We start from the raw sequence: 21870 nt of genomic DNA, 5'->3' as shown, positions 1-21870 counted from the left end.
GAAGCGATCGCACCCATATGCGCAGGCAGACGTACTTCACGCGCTCTTTAAATGCATGCGAAAGAGAAGCAGAAGGGTGGTGGGCGTACAGACTCGTACAATTGTATTAAAATTGCATTCGTTTGCATTTAGAGGCATAGGTGTGTGTGTGAATGCATGTATGTATGTGTGCTTATGTGTGTATGTATATTTATGCATGTATGCATGTTTATGTATGTATGTATGTATGCGTGTGTGCATACTTGTCGACTGCGTTTGTTAACATGCCGCCAGCGATTGGGGCCAACATGCAGGCGTATGCAATTAATTAGAGTTGAAATATCAACATTGTGAACAGGGCAAATTGTACTAAAAGCGCGCAAGCTTACTGGTGTAGGTACATGCACGCTTACGTACATATGTATGTATGCAATTGTGTGCATAGGAAAAAAGTTTTGATATGCGCGGAAAGAAAATACGATTCAACTACACCTGTGTTCGTAATAAAAGCAGCGCGAAATATTTATATTTTTTATATTTCTTATTATTTTAAAAAGTAGAGTTTATACTATAACAAAAACCATACAACGTACAATAAAATTTCACACCTTGTATGGGGTGTTTTTTAAGAGCTTGAGAACTTCAAATGATAATACACAACAGATATATTGGTGGAACTTTACATATACTTACATTTTCTTTTTTTATTATATACATATACATATATATATAATTGGCGCGTACTCCCTTTTTGGGTGTTTGGCCGAGCTCCTCCTCCTATTTGTGGTGTGCGTCTTGATGTTGTTCCACAAATGGAGCGACCTACAGTTTCAAGCCGACTCCGAACGGCAAATATTTTTATGAGAAGCTTTTTCATGGCAGAAATACACTCGGAGGTTTGCCATTGCCTGCCAAGGGGCGACCGCTATTAGAAAACAATATTTTCATCTTTCACCGAGATTCGAACCAACGTTCTCTCTCTGAATTCCGAATGGTTGTCACGCACCAACCCATTGGGCCACGGCGGCCGCTTTTTTATTACTTTTTTTCTATTAATTGCCTTGCTTACATTAACATAACCTAACTTTTCATTTTCATTTACAAATCTTCGCTCTTGGGCACTCTCTTCTTGCTTCTCTCACGCAACTGACCTTTACTTACATACATGCGTAGTTACGCTCATTTTTCCACTTCAGTCTCCGTAATTTTGTACTTTATCATAAATGGCAGTAGGTAGAGTCGAGCAGTGGCGAACCACTCAGGAATTCTAGATTCGATTTGAAGTGATAATAAAATTTGCAGTCTACGTTTTTAAGGAGGGGTCCCGGTGGTCTAGAGCTCGAAAATTTAAGGTATTGTCAAGAATTTTTTACAATCAAAATATTAAAAATGACATTTACATTTTTTAGGATTTTTATTTAACTTCTTTTACATCCAGAAATGGAAAAAAAAAATTTTTTGTTTTAAAAATGGCGCTGAAGTTGACACTCTCGAAAAATTAGACCTGTACGGTGTTGTCCATTTTGGCTCTTTTATTTATCTGAAACACAAAAACCTCAAAAATTATTAATCAGTAGAACTGTGGCTATGTCCCGCTACTAAAATAAAAAAAATTGACAAAATGGCACGGTTTTGAATTTCACACTCTAAAAATCAGGTTTTTTTTTCAGATTTTTAATAAAAAAAAAACGAAATAATTGAAAAAATAATATGATTCTAGTACGGGCGATAGCCATTGATGTGAACAATATATTGAAGTTTCAGACGATTTGGTTGAATAGTTTTTTTTTTTGTTTTTTTTTTGACAACACCAGACCGAAAAAAGTCGTTTCGAGACAAACAAGTTTAAAATTTGAGGTAGAGGAGCGCGCGAATCGCTCTCTACCTAGTAAATGGGCTGTAGAAACTATAATATTAGGAATTTTCGCATGAAAATTTCACACTATATTCTTAAGATACTACAGGGTTGCCCATATTCGACAGACCCGACGGATTTTGATGATTCTTTCTGCCCATTCCAATCGACGAGGCTTATCCGCAGGCAACAATCTTTGCGTCAATTGAATTTTATAGGGGAATAAATGCAAATCAATGCGGATAATTCGTTGCAAAGTTGTCCGAACAATGCCCAACTGCTGAGAACGGCGATTTTGGGATGTCCTTGGCGACGCCTTGGTTGGTTTTGATTTGGCCTCTTTGGATTAGAAAGTGGAAAACCTTTCGTACAAACCTTTAATGGTGTTCTTAGAAGGCGCACTTTTCACATTATTTAATTTTTTATACGCACGTTGAGTTTTCACAATTAACTTCTTTTGTTGAATGTAAATTTCAACAATTTGGGAGCGCTTGCGTGGCGTGAACTGTTCCATGGTAAAAATCTCCTTGGACTGACGCTTCCAACGCGGTATGTCATTAGGCGATCTGACATCTCTGTCAAAAGATACAGGGTTGCCAGATGGGTCTGTCGAATATTGGCAACCTGTTATACTTTCGAAATATCGAAGAAACAAAAAATCGATTTCTTGAAATTTCTGGACCAGCGGGTCCCCTTAAATTATTATACATAGTTCTCATACCCAACATCTTACAGCGTCAGAAACTGTATTCAACATGACAACCTGGCCATCATGAGTGAAAATGATTTAAGTATACATTTTTACTCTGTCACTGTTAAACTCGGAACACAGATGTCGTTACTTGCAACTGGATCCATACTCCAGTTCATAAGTGGCAGCTTTAAACCAGAACCATTTCATATTTTTCCTACAGGGTATAACTATACACACAAAGATACTTATATGCATTGATATCTATGAGTGTATATGTACATATGTTTGTATTTATTTGTATTTTTTCTCACTATTTATAAGCTGGCATTTAGTACTCGGCCAATTGAAAGGGCAACGACGCCACGCACCCATTCGGCCAACTAGTTAAATGCACCGAATTGGCTATTTTTAGTTTCGCCGGCTGGTTGCTTCGTAAAAGTGAAAGCAACATAACAAAATTGAGATTATAGGCTTGTGCAGCAAATGCACAGCACAAAAACAAAGGAAAAAAGAAATTAAGTAAAAGTCCAAATGCCTGCTAAATTAGAACTTCTGCTTCGCTTGACTTTGGCATTTGGATTAACTACTACTTTTTTGAATAAATTTTTTGCCGTTTGCGAACTCCACTTCAACAATCTGTTGAGCAGCGCCTGTTTTTCGCTTGAATTCGCTCACTGCTCCCTGTTATAGTCAACGACTTTTCATGCTTCCATAAATAACTTTTAAACCATCACAGGCTGGGTAGCTGAGTCGTCAAAGTAAGCTCATTAACACTTTGTGGGCCACGTCGTACATTTTTTTTGTTTTTCATATTAGAATGGAATGGAATTGTAGATGGTCGGGCATTATTCTTGCCGAGCACTCAGGCAATGTTGCCCGGTGCACATAAGGGGAAGATTAGGACCTCAGGTGTATATACTGTGAAGCAACGAGCGATGACGCCCACCACACGTGCTTTAGTTGTGACAGATGGCTCGCGAAAGAGATGCTCTGAGGGAGCAGATTGGCGACTTTGTGCCGAACAATGCGATCGGGAAGATGCTTGAACGCGAGGATAATTGGGGGTGGGGATTCATTACTCTTCGGCAAACTTCCCATATTTGATTATGAATCTAAGCAGCGTAGTGAACAACACTTTCTCTGCAATGTAGAACACTTTCTCTGCAAATGTTCGGCTCTGGCGGCCTACCTCTTTTCACAACTACGTAAGAGCTTCTTGAAGTGAACCTGGTGTACTCTTGCCATCTTACCTACCTACCTAGAAGCCAGCATTTGAATGAGCTAATCTTACTTGCAGTTAATTTAAGTGGCTTTAAAGAAAATTTCATTGCAGTTGATTTAAGTGACTTTAAAGAAAATTTCATTGCAGTTAATTTAAGTAACTTTAAAGAAAATTTCATTACCGTTGATTTAAGTGACTTTAAAGAAAATTTCATTGCAGTTGATTTAGGTTACTTTAAAGAAAATTTCATTGCAGTTGATTTAAGTGACTTTAAAGAAAATTCCATCATTGAAATCTAACTAGAATGGCAAAGTTAAACGCAAATAGCTAGAATTTTTCCATCAAGGTTAACAAGTCTCACTCTTCTGCTCTTTATGGATTTTTCTTTGACAAACAAAAACAACTCGCCAAATATTTACCGCCCCAAATTTATCAGAGTGAACTTCATATGTCAGACGCTCCTCGTGTCTAAGTAAAATGCAAGTCAAATAAAAAGAGCGCTCATTTTATTAAAATTAAATGCAGCAGTACGCCCTGACAGCACACATAACAGCAACAACAACTTGACTCCTAACTTCATTGTGCCTTTCGGATTTTCTTCTTCTATGCGATGTCTGCACTGTAGCTGCGCCTTTGCTCTACGATTTGCTTATTTTTGCCCTACTACGCGGATCTCGTATTATTTTTTTATATTTTTATTCGCACATTTTAAATTGCACACAGTCAGGAGGGTGGACAGCTTGCCGCATGCTAATACACATTTCACATACATACATATGAGTGCCTCCCTATGCCACGTTACAGAGGCATCATTCGAAGCTTGCCACCGTTGCTACTGCATCGTCGCGCATGCAACCGCAACCCCAAAGTATGCGTGTATGTATGTAGTACGTGCACTGTTGCATGCCACACTTTATGTAATTCAGCATTTTCGTTCGCCAACTCCCAGCTATAGCACGCATGAATGACACGCTACGCCGGCAGTTGCTGCTCACAATGCGCTGCTCGAATGTTTGCTTGTAGTTGTGCGGGTATTTTTAGCTTGTGGGTAGTGCGAAAATTTGCAGCTTCTCTTCCTAGAAGTACTGACTGCGCTGTTTCAATTAAAGTTTTTTTTTCTTTGTTTTAGCTTGAATTACTTTCCAAACTTGTCTTTTCTTATTTTGCCAGTGCTACCCATTTTGTCTGACTTTTAGTTTTGGCATAACTGCACTTTCATAATTTACATCCAAATTTCCCGAGTGTATGCATCAGTGACATATCGTTCGACGAGAAAGAGAAATGAAAAAAAAATCACAACAAAAAAAGTGCAAGAAAATTCTGCATAAATTTGCATTATCCTCCAGCAAGTGAAGTGCACTCTGTGGTGAGTGGGTGGCTTTTGTGCCAGCGGATGCGGGAGGGCTTTTGCTAGGATTATTACAAGAACTTCTGCTATACGCCAAAGCTGCTGGCTATTGTTTATTTTTTTGTTAGTTTGTTTTATGCTTTTCTTGTTAATGGTATCCTGTTATTCTGGTGCATATTGAGTGATTTTCCGCCTTTTCTTAGTAGCTCAACAGGAGCCCTTCGTTGTGTTTAGTGTGGAACTCAAGTCCCGTGATTCGTTTTTTTCTTGCTTACTTTATTTTTCCTTTATTATATGTCCTTCTTTTTGCAATAAACGAGAGTATTATAAGCTATAATTGCAATAAAAACAACAAAGTTGGTAGTGATACAGTAGCGCTGAGTGTGGAGTTGTTGGTTTTATTCTCACACAGCTGCTGCTATTGTAAAGTTATTGCTGATGATATCCTGTAACTGCAGGGTGTTCTAAGTACAGGGTTTGATTGAAAAGTAATGAGCCTTATTTTTTTAAGCAGTTTTATTAAACCTTTTGGCTTAGACAACTAATATTGTTCAAACTAGGACCCTTGAGCGTCAATACACCGCTGGTAGCGGTCCTTCCACTGCAGGAAACATTTTTTAAACTCATCCGCCGGAATTGCGTTCAAATCGGCTGTCACAGTTTTTTGAATCGCCTCGATGGAGTCGAAACCCCTCCCCTTCAGCTTTCTTTTCAGGCGCGGGAACAAGAAGAAGTCCGGAGGGGACAGGTCTGGGCTGTAGGGAAGGTGGGGAAGCACCGGGACCCCCATATTGGCCAATGCAGAGGAAGGCGGTATGAGCCGGCGCATTGTCGTGATGAAGGGTCCAATTGTTGACGAGGTGGGATCGAACCCGGGCGACGCGGTTTTTCAGCCGAAAGAACACTTCTTTGTAAAATGCCGCATTTACAGTGCTTCCTGGAGGTACAAACTCCTTTTTACAAACTCCGCCTCGAGAGTCGAAAAAGATGATCAGCTGCATTTTCGCCACTGCAAAATCCTAACACACTTTTAAAACAACTTTCACGCGCGGAGCGATGTTGACTGCTTTCTAGTGGAAGGGGAAGGTCCAACGATCATTTTCCCCCACCAGAAGATTCGGTTGATCGCTTGGCAGACACTCCACGCGGGAAGGCTCATTACTTTTCAATCAAACCCTGTACACATTTTCTTCCTTAATTGTGAGCCTAAGTTACTAATGGTTCAACACGGCATCTATTCTTGTACTCAAAATGCGAATACAACTACTCTGTCAAGAGTGTGCCACCTATTCCAAAAAGATGGGCCTACCATTAATTGCAATAACGCTATATCTTACATTTTTTTTAATTGTTTTTTTTTTTAATATTTTACACATCAGCTTGACTAAAATTAGCCATAGTCCAACTGACTCAACATTTAAGACGAACTTTCATCCGATCCGTAGTCAGAGAATGTGGCAGTTTAGTTCGAGCTTTCGCGAGGTAGTCGCAGTTTACCAGATTTTCAATCATGCTCAAAGAAACCCTTTTTCGAGGTTACAGTAGCATGCTTCAGCAGGATGATGTGTAATGCCTACCATCAGATCAAGCAGTCCACTTCTTTGGCGCTAAATTCGATATCGTGTCCTCTATCAGCTCTCTTGGCAAGGTCAAGGCCGGTTGCTCCGATGAAAGAAGGTTACTTTGGATTGGATTACTTTGGTTTGGATTGGTTACTTTTGGAGTAGTTCTTTGAATCCAATGTTAAATCTATGCTATTCTATGAATGCGAAACGCGGAAAGACTCCTTCCGCATCGAATCGGAAATTCAAATATTTAGTAATAATTTTTTTCGACGTCTACGTGGTTAAAACGGCCTGAAAAATAAGAAACGAAAATTTATGTGCCCGTACCCAACAAAAAACCGTACCGATTGAAGGCGTAACTGGCTCTGGATTGGTCACACACTCCGCAAACCCGTGAACCGTATCGTAAGGCAGGCGCTAAGATGGTACTTTCAGGATTCCAGACGACCTGACTCTCCAGAAAACACCTGGCGCAGAACCCACGACACCACAAATTACAACTGGGATGACATTAGCCGTGTGGCACCTAAAAGAGTGCGATTTAGACCTATTGTACAGGCCTATGCTCCACGATGAGATTAGGGTAGGGTGTTTTCGAAAAATAGTGTTAAACTATTAGATTATATTAGATTTGTGGGGGGTTGAACAAGTCCAAGCACTCAGTCGGGAAGATAATTTTACTACACCCGGTTAGATTACAGTAGAAAAATAGAAAGACAAGGCAGATAGTATATGGATAGTAAGACGGAAAAATTGGTTCGAGGTTACTCTTCCGCGAATCTTTTGGATTCATTGATTAATCTTAAGAGATCCGAAAGAGAAAGATTATGAACTTTATCCATGCTCAGAACATCGCACCCTAACAGTCTGATTCTAGAGAACGCCGTACAGATACAGATAAAATGCTTAGGTTTTCAAGATGAAATAAAACGTATATAATTTAATGTTATGGCCAAGAATTTAGCTTTATTATAAAGATAAGGGTTTGCCATTATGGTCTAAAAATGATTTCGGGCAAGTGGCCGCCGCGGCTGGCTCGAATAAATTCCAGCCGAGAGGCCCAATTTTCGACCACTTTTTGCAGCAATTGGGCCGTATGTTAGCAATAACGCGCCGAATATTCTCTTCCAAGACGTCAATCGTCTCGGGCTTATCTGCGTAGACAAGCGACTCCACATAGCCCCACAAGAAATAGTCCAGCGGTGTTATATCGCACGATCTTGGAGGCCACGCCACAGGTCCACGGCGCGAGATAATGCGCTCACCAAAAGTTTCCTTCAATAAATCGATTATTGCGTTGGCTGTATGGCATGTAGCGCCGTCTTGTTGGAACCAAAGGTCGTCCACATCAACATCGTCCAATTCAGGCACGAAAAAGTCATTAATCATGGCTCTATAGCGCTCCCAATTGACTGTAACATTATGGCCGGCTTCATTTTTAAAGAAATATGGACCAATGATTCCCTCTGCCCATAGAGCACACCAAACAGTGACTTTTTGAGGATGTAACGACGTCTCAGCAATGGCTTGTGGATTATGTTCACTCCAAATGCGACAATTTTGCTTATTCACATACCCATTCAACTAAAAGTGAGCTTCATCGCTGAACAAAATTTTCTTCGATGCGTCGCGCGAACCGAACCATTATTTTCGTAATAAATTTGCACGATTTGCAAACGTTATTCAGGTGTAAGTCTATTCATTATGAAATGGCAAACCAAACTGAGCATAAATCAAGTGACAGCTGTCAAAAAGACCATCTACGAAAAAAGTAGTGCCAACTTGAAAACCTAACCTCTAAAAAAAACACCCTTTATAATTGGCGCATGCACCCATTCTGCGTGTTTGGCCGAGCTCCTCCTCCTATTTGTGGTGGGCGCCTTGATTTTGTTCCACAAATGGAAAGACATACAGTTTCAAGCCGAAGGGCAGATATTTTTTATGAGGAGTTTTTTCATGCCACAAATTCACTCGGAGGTTTGCCACTGCCTACCGTTATTAGAAAAAATGTTTCTTTTATTTTGATCTTCCACCGAGATTCGAATCTACGTCATCAATGACTCCCATGGTAGCCATATGCTAACCACAGGCGTTGTGCCCTGTGACTACACTTTTTTCGAAGAAATATCATCTCATTATATGACGAGGTTACGACATTCGTCCTATTGACATTCGTCCTGCGAACACGTGGCGTATTTCATATGAGAATAGAGCAAGAAAAATTTCACACTACTCACTTTATAAATCTGATCTTTTTGCACAACTGTTTTGAGGAACTTCCATTCGTTAGCTTTATTGGTCTATTGTGCTTGACCGCGAGCATAGAATTGAAGGCTTCTAATGAATTTTAGCACTTTCTCGGGCGTTTTGTTTCATATTACCAATGGACACCTATTTAAATGAGTCTCCGTCTTGTGAGCGCTGCACTGGTGTTTTATAACCAGTCCGCAAAAATGGCAGACACTTCTACTGGTCTTCGTTTGCTGAAATGATAACAAAGACCATAGTGTCCCCTGTAACATTCAGTGAAACTTCGTAAGGAAGAAAAGATAGATTGTTTTGCCTGCCTGTGTTCTGTACTTTCCAACTCCTATCGCATGAGTTCAGGTTTCTCCTACTCGTTGAAAGATTCCTTTAAGTGGGCTTTGGTAAGCTCGCAGAAGGATTCTGGTCCATGGAATTTTCACTAAACAGTGTACCTGTTCATTATCGTCATGACCTTCACGTGCTGGCACCTACCCCAGTAAGATGATGAGGATATTGAGGACAGTGAAGCAGTCCTCAACGGGCTTGGTTGTCTGACAAAATGGCAGATGGGCTTGATCTCCGATATGGGATAACCGCACTTTGATATCGTTCTAATAAAGTTCGGCTTAAAGCCACCAGCATCAGTACTACCAGAATAAATGGATTACCTGTCGCCCGGAGCGACAATTTGGTGTATAGATCAACAATAGAGGGTGTACAACGCTCACCCTCAGTTGTTGCATTGGGGCGAAAAGGCATTTCCCTGGCCAGACTGCAACAGGTTGAGAACAGAACACGCAACTGTATAATTATGCTAAGAAAATACAACGATAATTTGGCAGACCTGGCATAGAACAGAATAAATATGACGAAAAAAGAAAACTCCAATAAATTGGATTATTTTAGAAAGATACCTGATTAGAATCGAAAGGATAAGTCCAAATTATATTAAATTGGATTTGATGAGACCAGAACAGGTCAGCTTGGAACGATTTTATAAGATTAAATTAGATTCTATTAGGTTGAATTCGTTCATGCTAGACTAAATTGGATTTTATTAGATTGCATTGGAAGCAGATCTCGAGTATCACCTCGACACTGTGACCATTTACCCTTTTTATCAAGCCATTTGAAGCCTTATGATCCAATAAGAGCTTAAAGAAAAAAAGAAATAATAATAATCCATGATTCAAAAACCGCACGATCTAGATTAGAGTACATTTATCTCTATGGGCAACTTTGTAGTTATAACTTCAATGTGAAGATAAAGTTTTCCCATATAAAAAGGCGCTCTTGTAAGCTCATAAAAAATAAAAATAAAAATAAAAATTGGAGCGTACACTTCTGTTAGGTGTTTAGTCGAACTTCTCCTCCTATTTGTGGCGTGCAAGTTGACTTTTTCCACAAATGATGGGGCCTACAGTTTTAAGTCGACCCCGAACGGCAAATGGTTTTTATGAGGAGCTTTTTCTTTTCAGAAATACACTCAGAGATTTGTCATTGCCTGTCGAGGGGCTTTTAGAAACAACTTTTTCATTTAATTGTTTCATGCACGTAGATTCGAACCTACGCACTCCCGAATGGTGGTCACACATCAACTCATTCGGCTACGGTGTAAGCTGTAAGCTCATCACCCTGACTAAAATGAGTTGTGTTGTCCCTTCTTCCTGTTTGCTTGCTAAACATCTTCTTACTTTGATATACAAAGCAGACGTTTTTAAGATTTTTGTTAACTCTGCTTCCGTTCCTAAGGTCCGTTGTTAAGCCCATATTTTTCCTACTCAGCTCTATCAGGTCTTTGAGTTGATTTCACAGGGGTGGTTTTGCTTCTTACCGGGGTGGAATACCAGAAGTAACATATAAGGCAGTCTAGGCATCCTTCTCTAAAAGATAATGAGTGGAAATAAAGAGTTGAAAGAGAGAAAATTTGTAATCGAATAAAGTCTCTTGCAGAAGTGTGTCTGGCCAATTCGGCTTTTGCGTTAGGCTTCACTGTGTCCTGAAGAGTTTTATCTTCATGAGAGATTTATGTTGTGCAGGCATTCCAGAAGCATTTCTAGACGTTAAAGCAAATATTATCCGAGCAATTTGTCAGCTGTCTGGTTTTGTCTTTGACTGTCAACCAGGTATTTTAAAAATTGGAGTAAATGAATGCATTACTGTGAAGTCGAGTAGCCACATGATTGGTTTTGTATTCCATACATTGCGAGCAAAACACATTAATATATCGCAAAAACAATGTAGTTATCGATTTTATTGAATTTCTAGAAAGAAACTAGCACCTGAAGCACCCTTTACTAAACGGAAATATGCATTTAGCTCATAACTTTACCTTCACTATCGCCGCTTTTCTCATAGTTTTAATCCTGCGCCAGTCTGCATAAATACTTTTGTGTTTGTTGTTTTTTTTTTATCTTCAACTTTTCATTTCCTTCCGCGCTGGTGGTCTTTATCACGCAATAAAACGCAATCCATGGTAGTGAAGCCCTGTAAAAAGATGAGTTTGATAAAGTATTTTAATTACTTTCTGTATACATCACAATTTTTATAACCGTGACCAAACTTGTATAAATTTTTATAGGAACTGAATCAGGGATAGTATATGTAAAATGATTTTAATTAATTCGTTACGTGTTGCAGGTTCACAGATCAAATTATGCATCTTACTTATTCTCACAAGCCAGAATTTTCCTTAAAACTAACTATGGAAATCTGTGTACGATACCTGTTTGGTTGCTGCGCTTGATAACTTCATTAGGCTTGATTGGAAGTCTTTTAATTAATGCACTTCAATATTCTTCGTTTTCATTGCATTCTCTCCATTTTTTTACATCAACATGTAGGTATAGCACTTCGCGCCATGGCGCTTCAATGTCAGACCTCCCTGTGAGCGGGACTCTAGGCATTCCTTGCAGCAAATGCATTCGTTACAGCAGCATCACTAGAATTTTTCCTTTCATTCTGACTATTTTGTTTTTTCTCATTACTCTTCGTCTGATATTTGTTTTGTTTATTAATTTTTTTAGTTTGAGATTTATCTAAACAAGCAGCATGACAGAAGGAAGAAAGCGCATACAATTGGTGGCATCTTCGAACTGTATATGTACATGTACCCTCTATTCCAAAAAGAACCGTGCTTTTTTAAATAGAAAAACTTATGACGTCAACTCTAAGAAAATTTGTCAATTCAATATAGAAACCTTTTGACAAACACTGCGAAATTAGCCGGCTTTGTTTTAGAGGAGAACTCAAAATTTGTCCTTTCGTCATTGGGGTGGTATTTTCTTACTTTTTTGTGGAGTTGAACAAAAATGTGAAGGTAGTAATGTAGCCAATAAGGAGCCAATATAGCCAACAATGGAGGCAGGGCGTGAATAATATATTTACCAACGGCTCGAAGTTGGACGGAGGAGATAGTGGGGGAGTATTCTGCGAGGAGCTCGCCATCAAGCTCAAATTTAGACTTCCGGACCACTGTAGTATTTTCCAAGCGGAAGTAGCCGCAATTAGGGAATCAGTGGATTGTTTACTTACTTCTGTAATTGCTGTAAAAGATGTAAATATAATATCTACTCCGATAGCTAAGCAGCAATTAGAGCCTTGGGCTCGCTGTTTTTGCATTCGAAATAAGTCGGGGATTGCCTGACTTCTCTTTCGATTGCATCCGAATACTTCGACATTAGGCTCATTTCGGTTTCACAGCGGCATAGAGGAAAACTGCTGGGCTGATAAGCTTTCTAGTCCCCTGTCTAGGAGATGGTTTCATTGCAAAATGAGAGGATTGGGGTTCTCTTGAGAACCTTTGGTCTGCTCCTAGAGAGACGGGTCTCGCGTCAACTCAGCGAGCGCTGGGCTAAGGCGCACGCATGCAAAGTCGCGATATCCTTCTCGCCACGGGTAGATCGAGGCCACTCGAGGGAACTTCTAAGGTGAACAAAGACGTAGCTCTCGAATTTGATAGGTAGCCTTTCCGGATATTGTCCATTTGGTATCCATGCGATGAGGCTTGGGATTGCCTCAAGTCCTTTCTGCAGAAGCTGTTTGGAGGACGAGGTGCAATCATCCAAGCGCTTTCTTCTCACCTAACCTGCTCTCTTCAGTGGTTTTTTTTTTTAGTTTCAACTCCTCATTTCCTTCCGCGCTGGTGGTCTTTATCACGCAATAAAACGCAATCCATGGTAGTGTAGCCCTGTGAAAAGATGAGTTTGATCAAGTATTTTAATTACTTTCTGTGTACAGGCAAAGGTTTTAAACATCTGGGCTCTCACTTTTTCGCTGCTCTTGCGGATATTGCGGGTGTAAATATCATACACCTGGTGAAGTCCATCAGTAGCTTGACGCGCTTAATACGAACGTAAATCGACGCCGTTGGTCGTCATCCTTTAACCCAAAGCCTCTTCTTCCTACCTGGTTCCTTCCCTTCATCGACAAAATGCATTATCAAAGATTTCTTCTAAAAAATCAGAAGTTCCAGTAGCACTTTTTCCAAATGTCATGTGAAAATTCACAAAGAATCCTTGTTTTATTGTATGAGTAGATACTTAACATTTTTCCGGTGCAAAATCGAATGTGAACAAAAACTCTGCTTATGCTGGTTTGTTTCAAAAAGCGAGAGGTACTGCATTCGAAAAAGCAGACTTTACACTTCTACAGCTGGCATTCGCTGGGGCGTAGCATCCAAACAAAATTTAAAAATTAAAATTTTTAAAATTTTTGAATTTTAGTTGTTAGTATTCAAAAAAAATTTAAAATTTACAAATTAAGAAAAAAGGTTGTTTTACAAACAAAAATTAGCTTATAATTTAAAAAAAATTTTTTTTTTCATAAATTTTTTTTATTTTTTAAATTTTTAAATAAAAACTTTTTTTATGTATTATTTTTTTATTTTTTAAATTTGTTTTGGATACTAACAACTATAATTAAAAATTTTTAAATTTTAAATTTTTTTTGGATACTAACAACTAAAATTAAAAATTTTTAGTTCTTAAATTTTAATTTTTTTTGGATTCTAACAAAAATTTTCGTTTTAATTTTAAATTTAAATGTTGTTTTTTTTATAAAAGCAAATATATATTTTTTTAATTTTTAAATTTTTATTAAATTTTTTCGTTTTTGGACACTAACAACTAAAATTAAAAAATTAAAATTTTTTTGGATACTAGCTAAAAAATTTTTTAAATTTTAAATTAAAATGTTTTTTATAAAACAAAAATCTTTTAATTTTTTAATTTTTAAATTTAAAATTTTTTTTACTTTTTTTTAATTTAAATTAACATTTTTTTTATAAAAATTTTTTTTTTTTGTTTTTGAAGAAAATGCACATACATATTTATTGTGTTTTTGAGTACGAGAAATGCATTATTTTTTTGAAAAAAAAATTTTTTTTTTCTTCCAAAAATAGTTAGCAATTGATTGGGGATTAATAATTAAATTAAAATTAAAGAAGCTCGGAATAAATTTTAGAGCTATATTTCACTGGAGGTTTTTGTTCGTCGAATACTTTAGTCGCTAAAACAAAGTCGGTCATAAATTTTAAGAGCAAATAGTGTCACCCTAATGCACATGCATATGTATGTATGTATATAAGTGATACTTTTGCCTTTGATCGGGCTTCTCATACTTGAAACTGGGCTTGATGTTCTCCTCTGTATAGCTCTGTATATAAATTTAAGATTTAAAATCGCTGACCGATGGCAAAATTCCTTGTCGATGGCAAAATTCCTTGGACCAATTTAAATTTCCAATTTATTTCCACTAACTTTTCATTTTTCTACAATACAAAAAAAATCTCATAAATTCAGCTTCAAATATGCGCAAGTGGTTGCCACTTAAGTCAAGGATGCACGATGCATGCAACAGCAAACACAACAAAACAAGCACATGCATGCACACACACACATATGTACAACTAGGCGACAGCGAACAAGCGTCACTCAGGCTCAAGTAGGCAGGGGATGGATGAAGATGTAGTTGGCAGGGACTGAAGCCTGCGCGTTAGGGAAAATGCGAAGAATGAAACGAATTTCATGCCGGAATAAAAATAAAACAAAAAAAAAAAACAAAAAACTACAAAAAATATGAAAAATTGAATGCATAAATCTAGCGCCTGAGTGCTGCACTTACACCTAAAGGCGCAGTCTAACGCAGCGAAGCGAAGGAGGCGCAAACTCGCGAGCTGAAATTATTAACTAGCTGAAGTATGAAAAGAACACACAAGAAACTAGGCCGGAAATACGTCGCGTGAACCCCAATCCCTCACGCACACACACGCACATACACACACTCAATGCCTCGCATCGCGATACACTTGCAGTTCGAGGTTCACGCTATGCGGTATAGAATTTGTGTTTGTTATTTGACTACTTAACCCTTCGTCATAGTTGTGGTTTTTGTTATTTTTCTATTTTCCTACTGCTTCAAACTCACAATGCGGGTTATTGTTATTCCTGGCTTGTAACTGCTATGCATGCTTTTTCTATGCATATATGTGTGTGTGTGTGTGTGTATGTATATTAGCCCTTTTTTTATTTTGGTCTCATATCGATCGCTATGGTGTGTAACTTTTTTTGGGCTCACGCCCAACTCAACCAACTTATTTCTCATAAAGAAAATTGAGACATTGTGGGTTTAACTGCCGACTCCTTTTTGCGCCATTCATAACTTGAGTGCTGAAATTCGAGAAGAACAGCGTGTGCTAAGTCAAATGTTCACCTGAAGGAGAACAACAGCTAAAATGTGAAGCAACTTGACATTTGCTACGCTGCACTACAAGGGGCAAATGAGTGTACATGTTCGTATATATATTACAAGCATGAATCTATGTATGTATGTATGTGTGATGGTATGTGCATACATCATCCTGCGCTTAGCATTTTTGCCTTTATCTTCCTTTTTTGTAATTCAATACCTGTCTCTTCGCTACATTACTAGGAATTATTCCATTTAATTCGTAACCACACCTGGTGGGTTAGCTGCCTGCCTCGTCAGGTGGTTAGTCGGGCTATCTAACACTCACACACATACTCGTATTCCTGTATGGGCATGCACAGCGCATACCGAACCCTTTGTCTATGTACTTACATTTTCTTAGCATTTTTTAACTCTGGTTTTTATTTTATTTGAATTTTTTTCTTTTTGCCCACCCTTTAGTGTCATTCATGCACCCAAACTTGCACATTTTCTGTTGAATGATAAACTTTTTTATATTGTAGATAAACTATAATTCACTTGAACTACTCTTTCGTCTTATTGTCATAGTTTCCCTTTCGTTGCTTATTCATTCACTCATATGAACGTACAACTTTTTACTTGCCAAGTGAAATAACTTCTCATTAGTGCGCGAATACCTTTTGCGCTTGTTGTTTTTTTTTTTTATTCATAATTCCTTTTAACATGTATTTCCAAAGAAAAATATTTCATAAATTTTGTTCGTAATCTCCTTTTGAATGCTGCTCGAATCGAATAGTTGATTTTGCATTAAACGAAGCGTAACTGAATGGCTTAACGAGCACTCAGCGCCCTTCAAATGCCAAAATACTGAGTTACTTATAAATAAGTATCAGTTTTATTCGCATGAGCTGCTGATAAGCGCAATGAGTGCACAAAGAATTGAATTTTTTTAAAAGAATGTGGTATTCGAAATTCCTTACTCGTTTCTATTGCTACAGAAGCGGATGTGGTATGACGTTTTTTGCTCAGAATCTACTAAAATGTACTTAATGATATGACCACAACTTTAACATTTCCACAGAGTCAAAAGGAATGTACCACATATTGGGCAAGTTTTGGTTATTTATTTATTTCTGTTTTAATTTCAGTTGTTTTTTTATGAAACTATATTTTATACTTATTTTATTTTATACTTTTTGGGCGGCCGCCGTGGCCCAATGGGTTGGTGCGTGACTACCATTCGGAATTTACAGAGAGAACGTTGGTTCGAATCTCGGTGAAAGATCAAAATTAAGAAAAAGTTTTTTTCTAATAGCGGTCGCCCCTCGGCAGGCAATGGCAAACCTCCGAGTGTATTTCTGACATGAAAAAGCTCCTCATAAAAATATCTGCCGTTCGGAGTCGGCTTGACACTGTAGGTCCCTCCATTTGTGGAACAACATCAAGACGTACACCACAAATAGGAGGAGGAGCTCGGCCAAACACCCAAACACCCAATTATATACTATGTATATATATATAGTATATATATTTTATACTACAACAAAAATCATTTAACGCAACGCTTCAACCTTTGTACAAAATAAAGGGTTTGTACAAAATTTCAAGGGCCGATGTGGAATGTGAACCACATCTAAACGTCTAATTTTTTTTGGCATTTCATTCAACATTTTTCAATTTCAGACTAACTCAATTTGAACAATGGAAAGATACACAATCGAGCAACGCGTTAAAGTTATTCAGGCTTATTATGAAAACGGGCTTTCAAATCAAAATGCATATCGCGCACTTCGTGATTTTTTCGGTCAATTTAATCGTCCAAATGTGCGTATAATCGGAAAAATTGTGCAAAGATTTGAACAAACCGGGTCTGTAAGAGATGTGAAAACACCAGTGCAAGCTTGTACAGCTCGTACTGCAGAAAATATCTCTGCTGTTCGCGATAGTGTGGTTGAAGAGCCGTCCACTTGAACTCGTCCTCGTGCCCAACAATTGCAGCCCTCACGCTCGTCGTTGATGAACATTATGCATAAAGACTTGCATTTACACGCTTACAAGGTGCAATTGACTCAAGAACTAAAGCCTCTTGACCATTTCAAGCGTCGTCAATGGTCAGAATGGTGGCAGGAATGGCAACAGTGAATGACCAATTTTCAAAGAAAATCATCTTCAGTGATGAGGCAAATTTTCTTTTTACCTCAGTGGATTCGCCAATAAGCAGAATTGCCGCATTTGGGCCAATGATAATCCAAGAGTGATTGCCGAAAAACCAGGCATCATTGGGCCGTATTTTTTTCAAAATAAGGCCGGTCAGGCAGTTACTGTGAATACTGTTTGCTATCGTGGGATGATAACGAACTTTTTATGGCCCGAATTGGAAGATATGGATGTGGACGACATGTGGTTTCAACAGGACGGTGCCACTTGTCACGCAGCTAACGAAACAATGGCTCTTTTGCGCGAAAAATTTGATGGCCGAATTATCTCATGTCGCGGTGATGTGAATTGGCCGCCAAGATCATGTGATACACCGTTAGACTTCTTTTTTTAGGATTATTGGAAAGATAAGGTGTACGTCGATGAACCAGCAACAATTTAAGAGCTAAAGGATGAGATAATTCGGCACATTAGAGGCATAGAACCTCAATTATGCCTCAGCGTAATAGAAAATTTGGACCATCGGTTGGAGGTGTGCCGCCGAGGCCGCGGCGGCCATTTGGCCAATATTTTGTTCCATACGTAATTGAGCCATACCAATATTATCATAATAAAAAGGCATGCCAATAATTTCCTAAAAAAATTGTATTTTATTCAAAATCAACACCGGCCCTTGAAACTTAACCGCCCTTTATATTAAAATTCGGCGAATATTCAGGAAAACCTCAAATTACTTTTAATATTTCATTATGTTCAATAATTTTACTTTTAACTAAAATTTTTGGAAAATTTTCTAGTATGCACTTTTGTAGTCCATTGAATTTTGTTCTAACAAAGTGCAGGTTTCAAGTGGCTCAAAAATAACGTTAATTTTTGACAATTTTTTCCACTGACGGTGTTGGGTGTTTTCTTCTATATAAAAAAAACGAAAATTCGTTGCCTTTAGTTCCGGCTCGTCCTCGTAAGCAGAGTAACGTAAATCAGACTAACCATTAATGAGGTAGCACCTGTCTCGTTAGGCAAAAATGGGACTTCCTTTAGAGAAATCTATATTTACTCCGATAGCCAAGCGGCGTTTAAGACTCTCTCGTCACTAATTCCATCTTTGCTCGCAAATGTCGGGCGTCTCTTAACAAGAACGCGAAATATTTCCACTTCCATTTGATATGGGTGTCAGGTAATATTGGCATAGCGGAGAATTGTGAGACAGACAAATTAACGAGAGTGGGCGTTACCAGTCGCCTCCCTCTCGATATGGAGATCGTACATAGATATAATATATCCCCGTCAACTGACAAACTGCATGGTGTAGGTAGCATTTACACTTGAGCCAACACGAAAAGGGTTGTAGCCGTATATGTAATGCTACAAAACGAATTTTAGACATCCGGTGCTCAAAATCGCTGCTTAATGGTCAAGGAAAAACGTCTCCAAATTAGTTGCTTTGATGACAGGTCATTGCCTCCTAGGTCGACATGCTCAAAGGTTTAAGAAGAGACAGAAGCTGCAAGAATGAGGAGGAGAAAGAGTATGTGAGACATTTGCTCTGTTATTGTCCCATGTAGCATATCACTAGGTTTAGATTCTTGAATAATACTGATGACCTTAGATTTAGCGTCAGCCAGATCAATGGGTTTGCACTTAAAGCAAAATAGTTTAAGGAGTGGCATATAAACTGTTATTTTGGTAGACGGACTGCCACTTCTGTCTACCTATCTAGCTACCTACTGTTTTACTCCGCCTCCGTACGGCAATTTTATGAGGAATTTCTTCATGGCAGAAATACACTCGGAGGTTGGCCATTGTCTGTTGAGTGTCACCGCTGTTAGAAACTTATTTTTCTATTATTTGGTGTTTCGTGTCAGAAGTTTCAAGCCTGCGCACTTCCGAATGATAGTTCCAGTGATACTTCAACAATTGTTTGCCATATCTGTGATGATTTTACGGAAGCTCTGCAAAGTAATGTTAATAAGTGCCTTAGTCTATGAGCTAATCTGCTAAGGGGTGCTGCAGGTGAGTTCTTAAAAAAATTCATGTATGATTCTGGTTCACATTCAGAGTACTTTTTTCTCGTTTGCTTTTGCGGTATGCAGCTCATTGAAATTAATTCTTTTTTACTATAGCATAGTTAGCGAGGGGTCAAAAAATGAGTTTTTGCGAATATGTAAATCTCATTGCGGATTCCAGGAAGCATTTTTGTTTGAGAAGATTTTTGCTTAAGGCGATAAACCCATGGAAATGAGTTGCTTGGCAGTTTTAAAATTAAAGCAAACATATGAAGATTTTAGTATCGATTTCTGCACAATATTCCCTCGTTAACAACTTTCGTTTCGCAATTTTTTTTTTAAGCAAAAAATCTCCTCAAGCAAAAAATCGTGTCAACTTTGGGACTTCTGTGCATGTTTTGTTTTCATTGAGACGGAAAGAATGCCCTTCACTCTATCTAAATGGTAATATAATTCCCAAACATGATACGGTCAAATACCTTGGCATACATTTGGACAAACGGCTAACCTGGAAATGCCATATTCAAGCAAAAACAACCCAGTTAAAGATAAAAACAAACAAACTTTACTGGCTACTAGGACCAAAATCAACACTTAATCTAAATAACAAAATATTAATATATAAGGCTATACTAAAGCCAGTATGGACCTACGCAGTACAACTGTGGGGAACTGCTTGCAATTCTAACATAGAAATTCTGCAAAGATATCAGTCAAAAACTTTAAGACTTATCACAAGTGCACCCTGGTTCGTCACAAATAAAGCCATACATACTGATCTAGAAATTCCCTTTATAAAAGATGAAATTAAAAAAATTACCACAAAATATTTACAGAGATTAAGTTATCACGATAACCCGCTAGCAATTACATTACTTGATGAAACTAATGAAATTAATAGACTTAAAAGACATCATGTATTGGACATTCCATTCAGAACCTAATAGATAAATCTAATATTAAAATGTATTAAAATCTAACACATAAGTCTGAATATAAGTGTACATTAATCGTAGTATACATATATATTATTATTGACCTCAATGGAGCTCAATAATATAAGTCAAATTGTTAATAGTTAGATAATTTGCTTATTATTTTAAAAATAGATTGCAAATAAACGAAAGTTAAAAAAAAAAAAAAAAAAAAAAAAAAAACTTTGGGACTAAAGTTAAAAAAATGTAGATTTTAATGTGAATTTCGGTAGAATATTTACTAACCACGTATGTTGCGTAAATTGCTTTTCTTTGTTGAAGATGAAAGTCTCTGAAGTGAACTAGACGGTTTAAGTGGATTGAGGAAACTAATGGTGTTTTCGTTTCAACGAAGTTTTCAAAGAGGAACATAAGATTTCTTATGAGAATTCGTATGCATGCTGAATGGCCATTAACTGCGAATTTCGGAGAAGAACAGAAGTCTATGCAGGTCACTACACCACTTCCAAAATTCTTGAGGACCGCTTTTTCAAGGGCACAGGTACCGTCACGGAAAGTAAAAGTTTAGAAATATGTAGAGCAATTTTGGCGAAAATTTATTGAACATCGGGATAACCTTTTAGGGATCCTACTAAGCTCTTGGAAACCCACTCGCCTAATCTAACCCGACTTAAGCTGAATTTCCATTATCAAATACCGAATTTTCTAGGCACATCTTTAGAATTTCAAGTAACCTCTAATACATTAAAAAAACTGATAATATTTTCTTCGTGTTGTTTTTTTTTACTTATTTTTTTAATGGTGCACAAAATCACTTGTGAAATAAAGCAAAATTAAACTTTTTATTTGGCATAAACAAATAAAATCACGTTTTCCGATGGCTCTATAAACAAGCCAGCAAAAATATTTGTATTTAATTCTCGTTTGAATTTTCGTATGATTTCACTCACCTGCAGCCTTTGCTCCGGCTGTACGTATTTTTTTATAACTAAAACAGAAAATACAACACAAAAATCGCTACAAAATCTGTACATGTAAATTTCGATCGGGTAAAACCAGACTGCAATCTCTCCCATACTATTAATTCACCATCGGCCCGCACAAGCTATTCCTAGTTCAATTACTGATCGGCAATCAATTCAAAACATGCACACAAATGGATTCAATTTCGCGCACAAATCGCCCATAAAAAT

General features: G+C 37.8%; 1 protein-coding gene across 1 annotated transcript in view; it reads left to right on the top strand.

The window, feature by feature from the left end:
* Positions 1-21870, top strand: part of LOC129238271 (disintegrin and metalloproteinase domain-containing protein 12) — a 148451-nt gene that overhangs the window by 63011 nt on the left and 63570 nt on the right. The gene's annotated exons all lie outside the window — the stretch shown is intronic.

This window comes from Anastrepha obliqua, chromosome 1, assembly GCF_027943255.1.
Source record: "Anastrepha obliqua isolate idAnaObli1 chromosome 1, idAnaObli1_1.0, whole genome shotgun sequence".
Classification (NCBI taxonomy): Eukaryota; Metazoa; Arthropoda; class Insecta; order Diptera; family Tephritidae; genus Anastrepha; species Anastrepha obliqua.
Note: the sequence above shows the minus strand (reverse complement) of the source record. Positions and strands in the feature narration are given on the sequence as shown.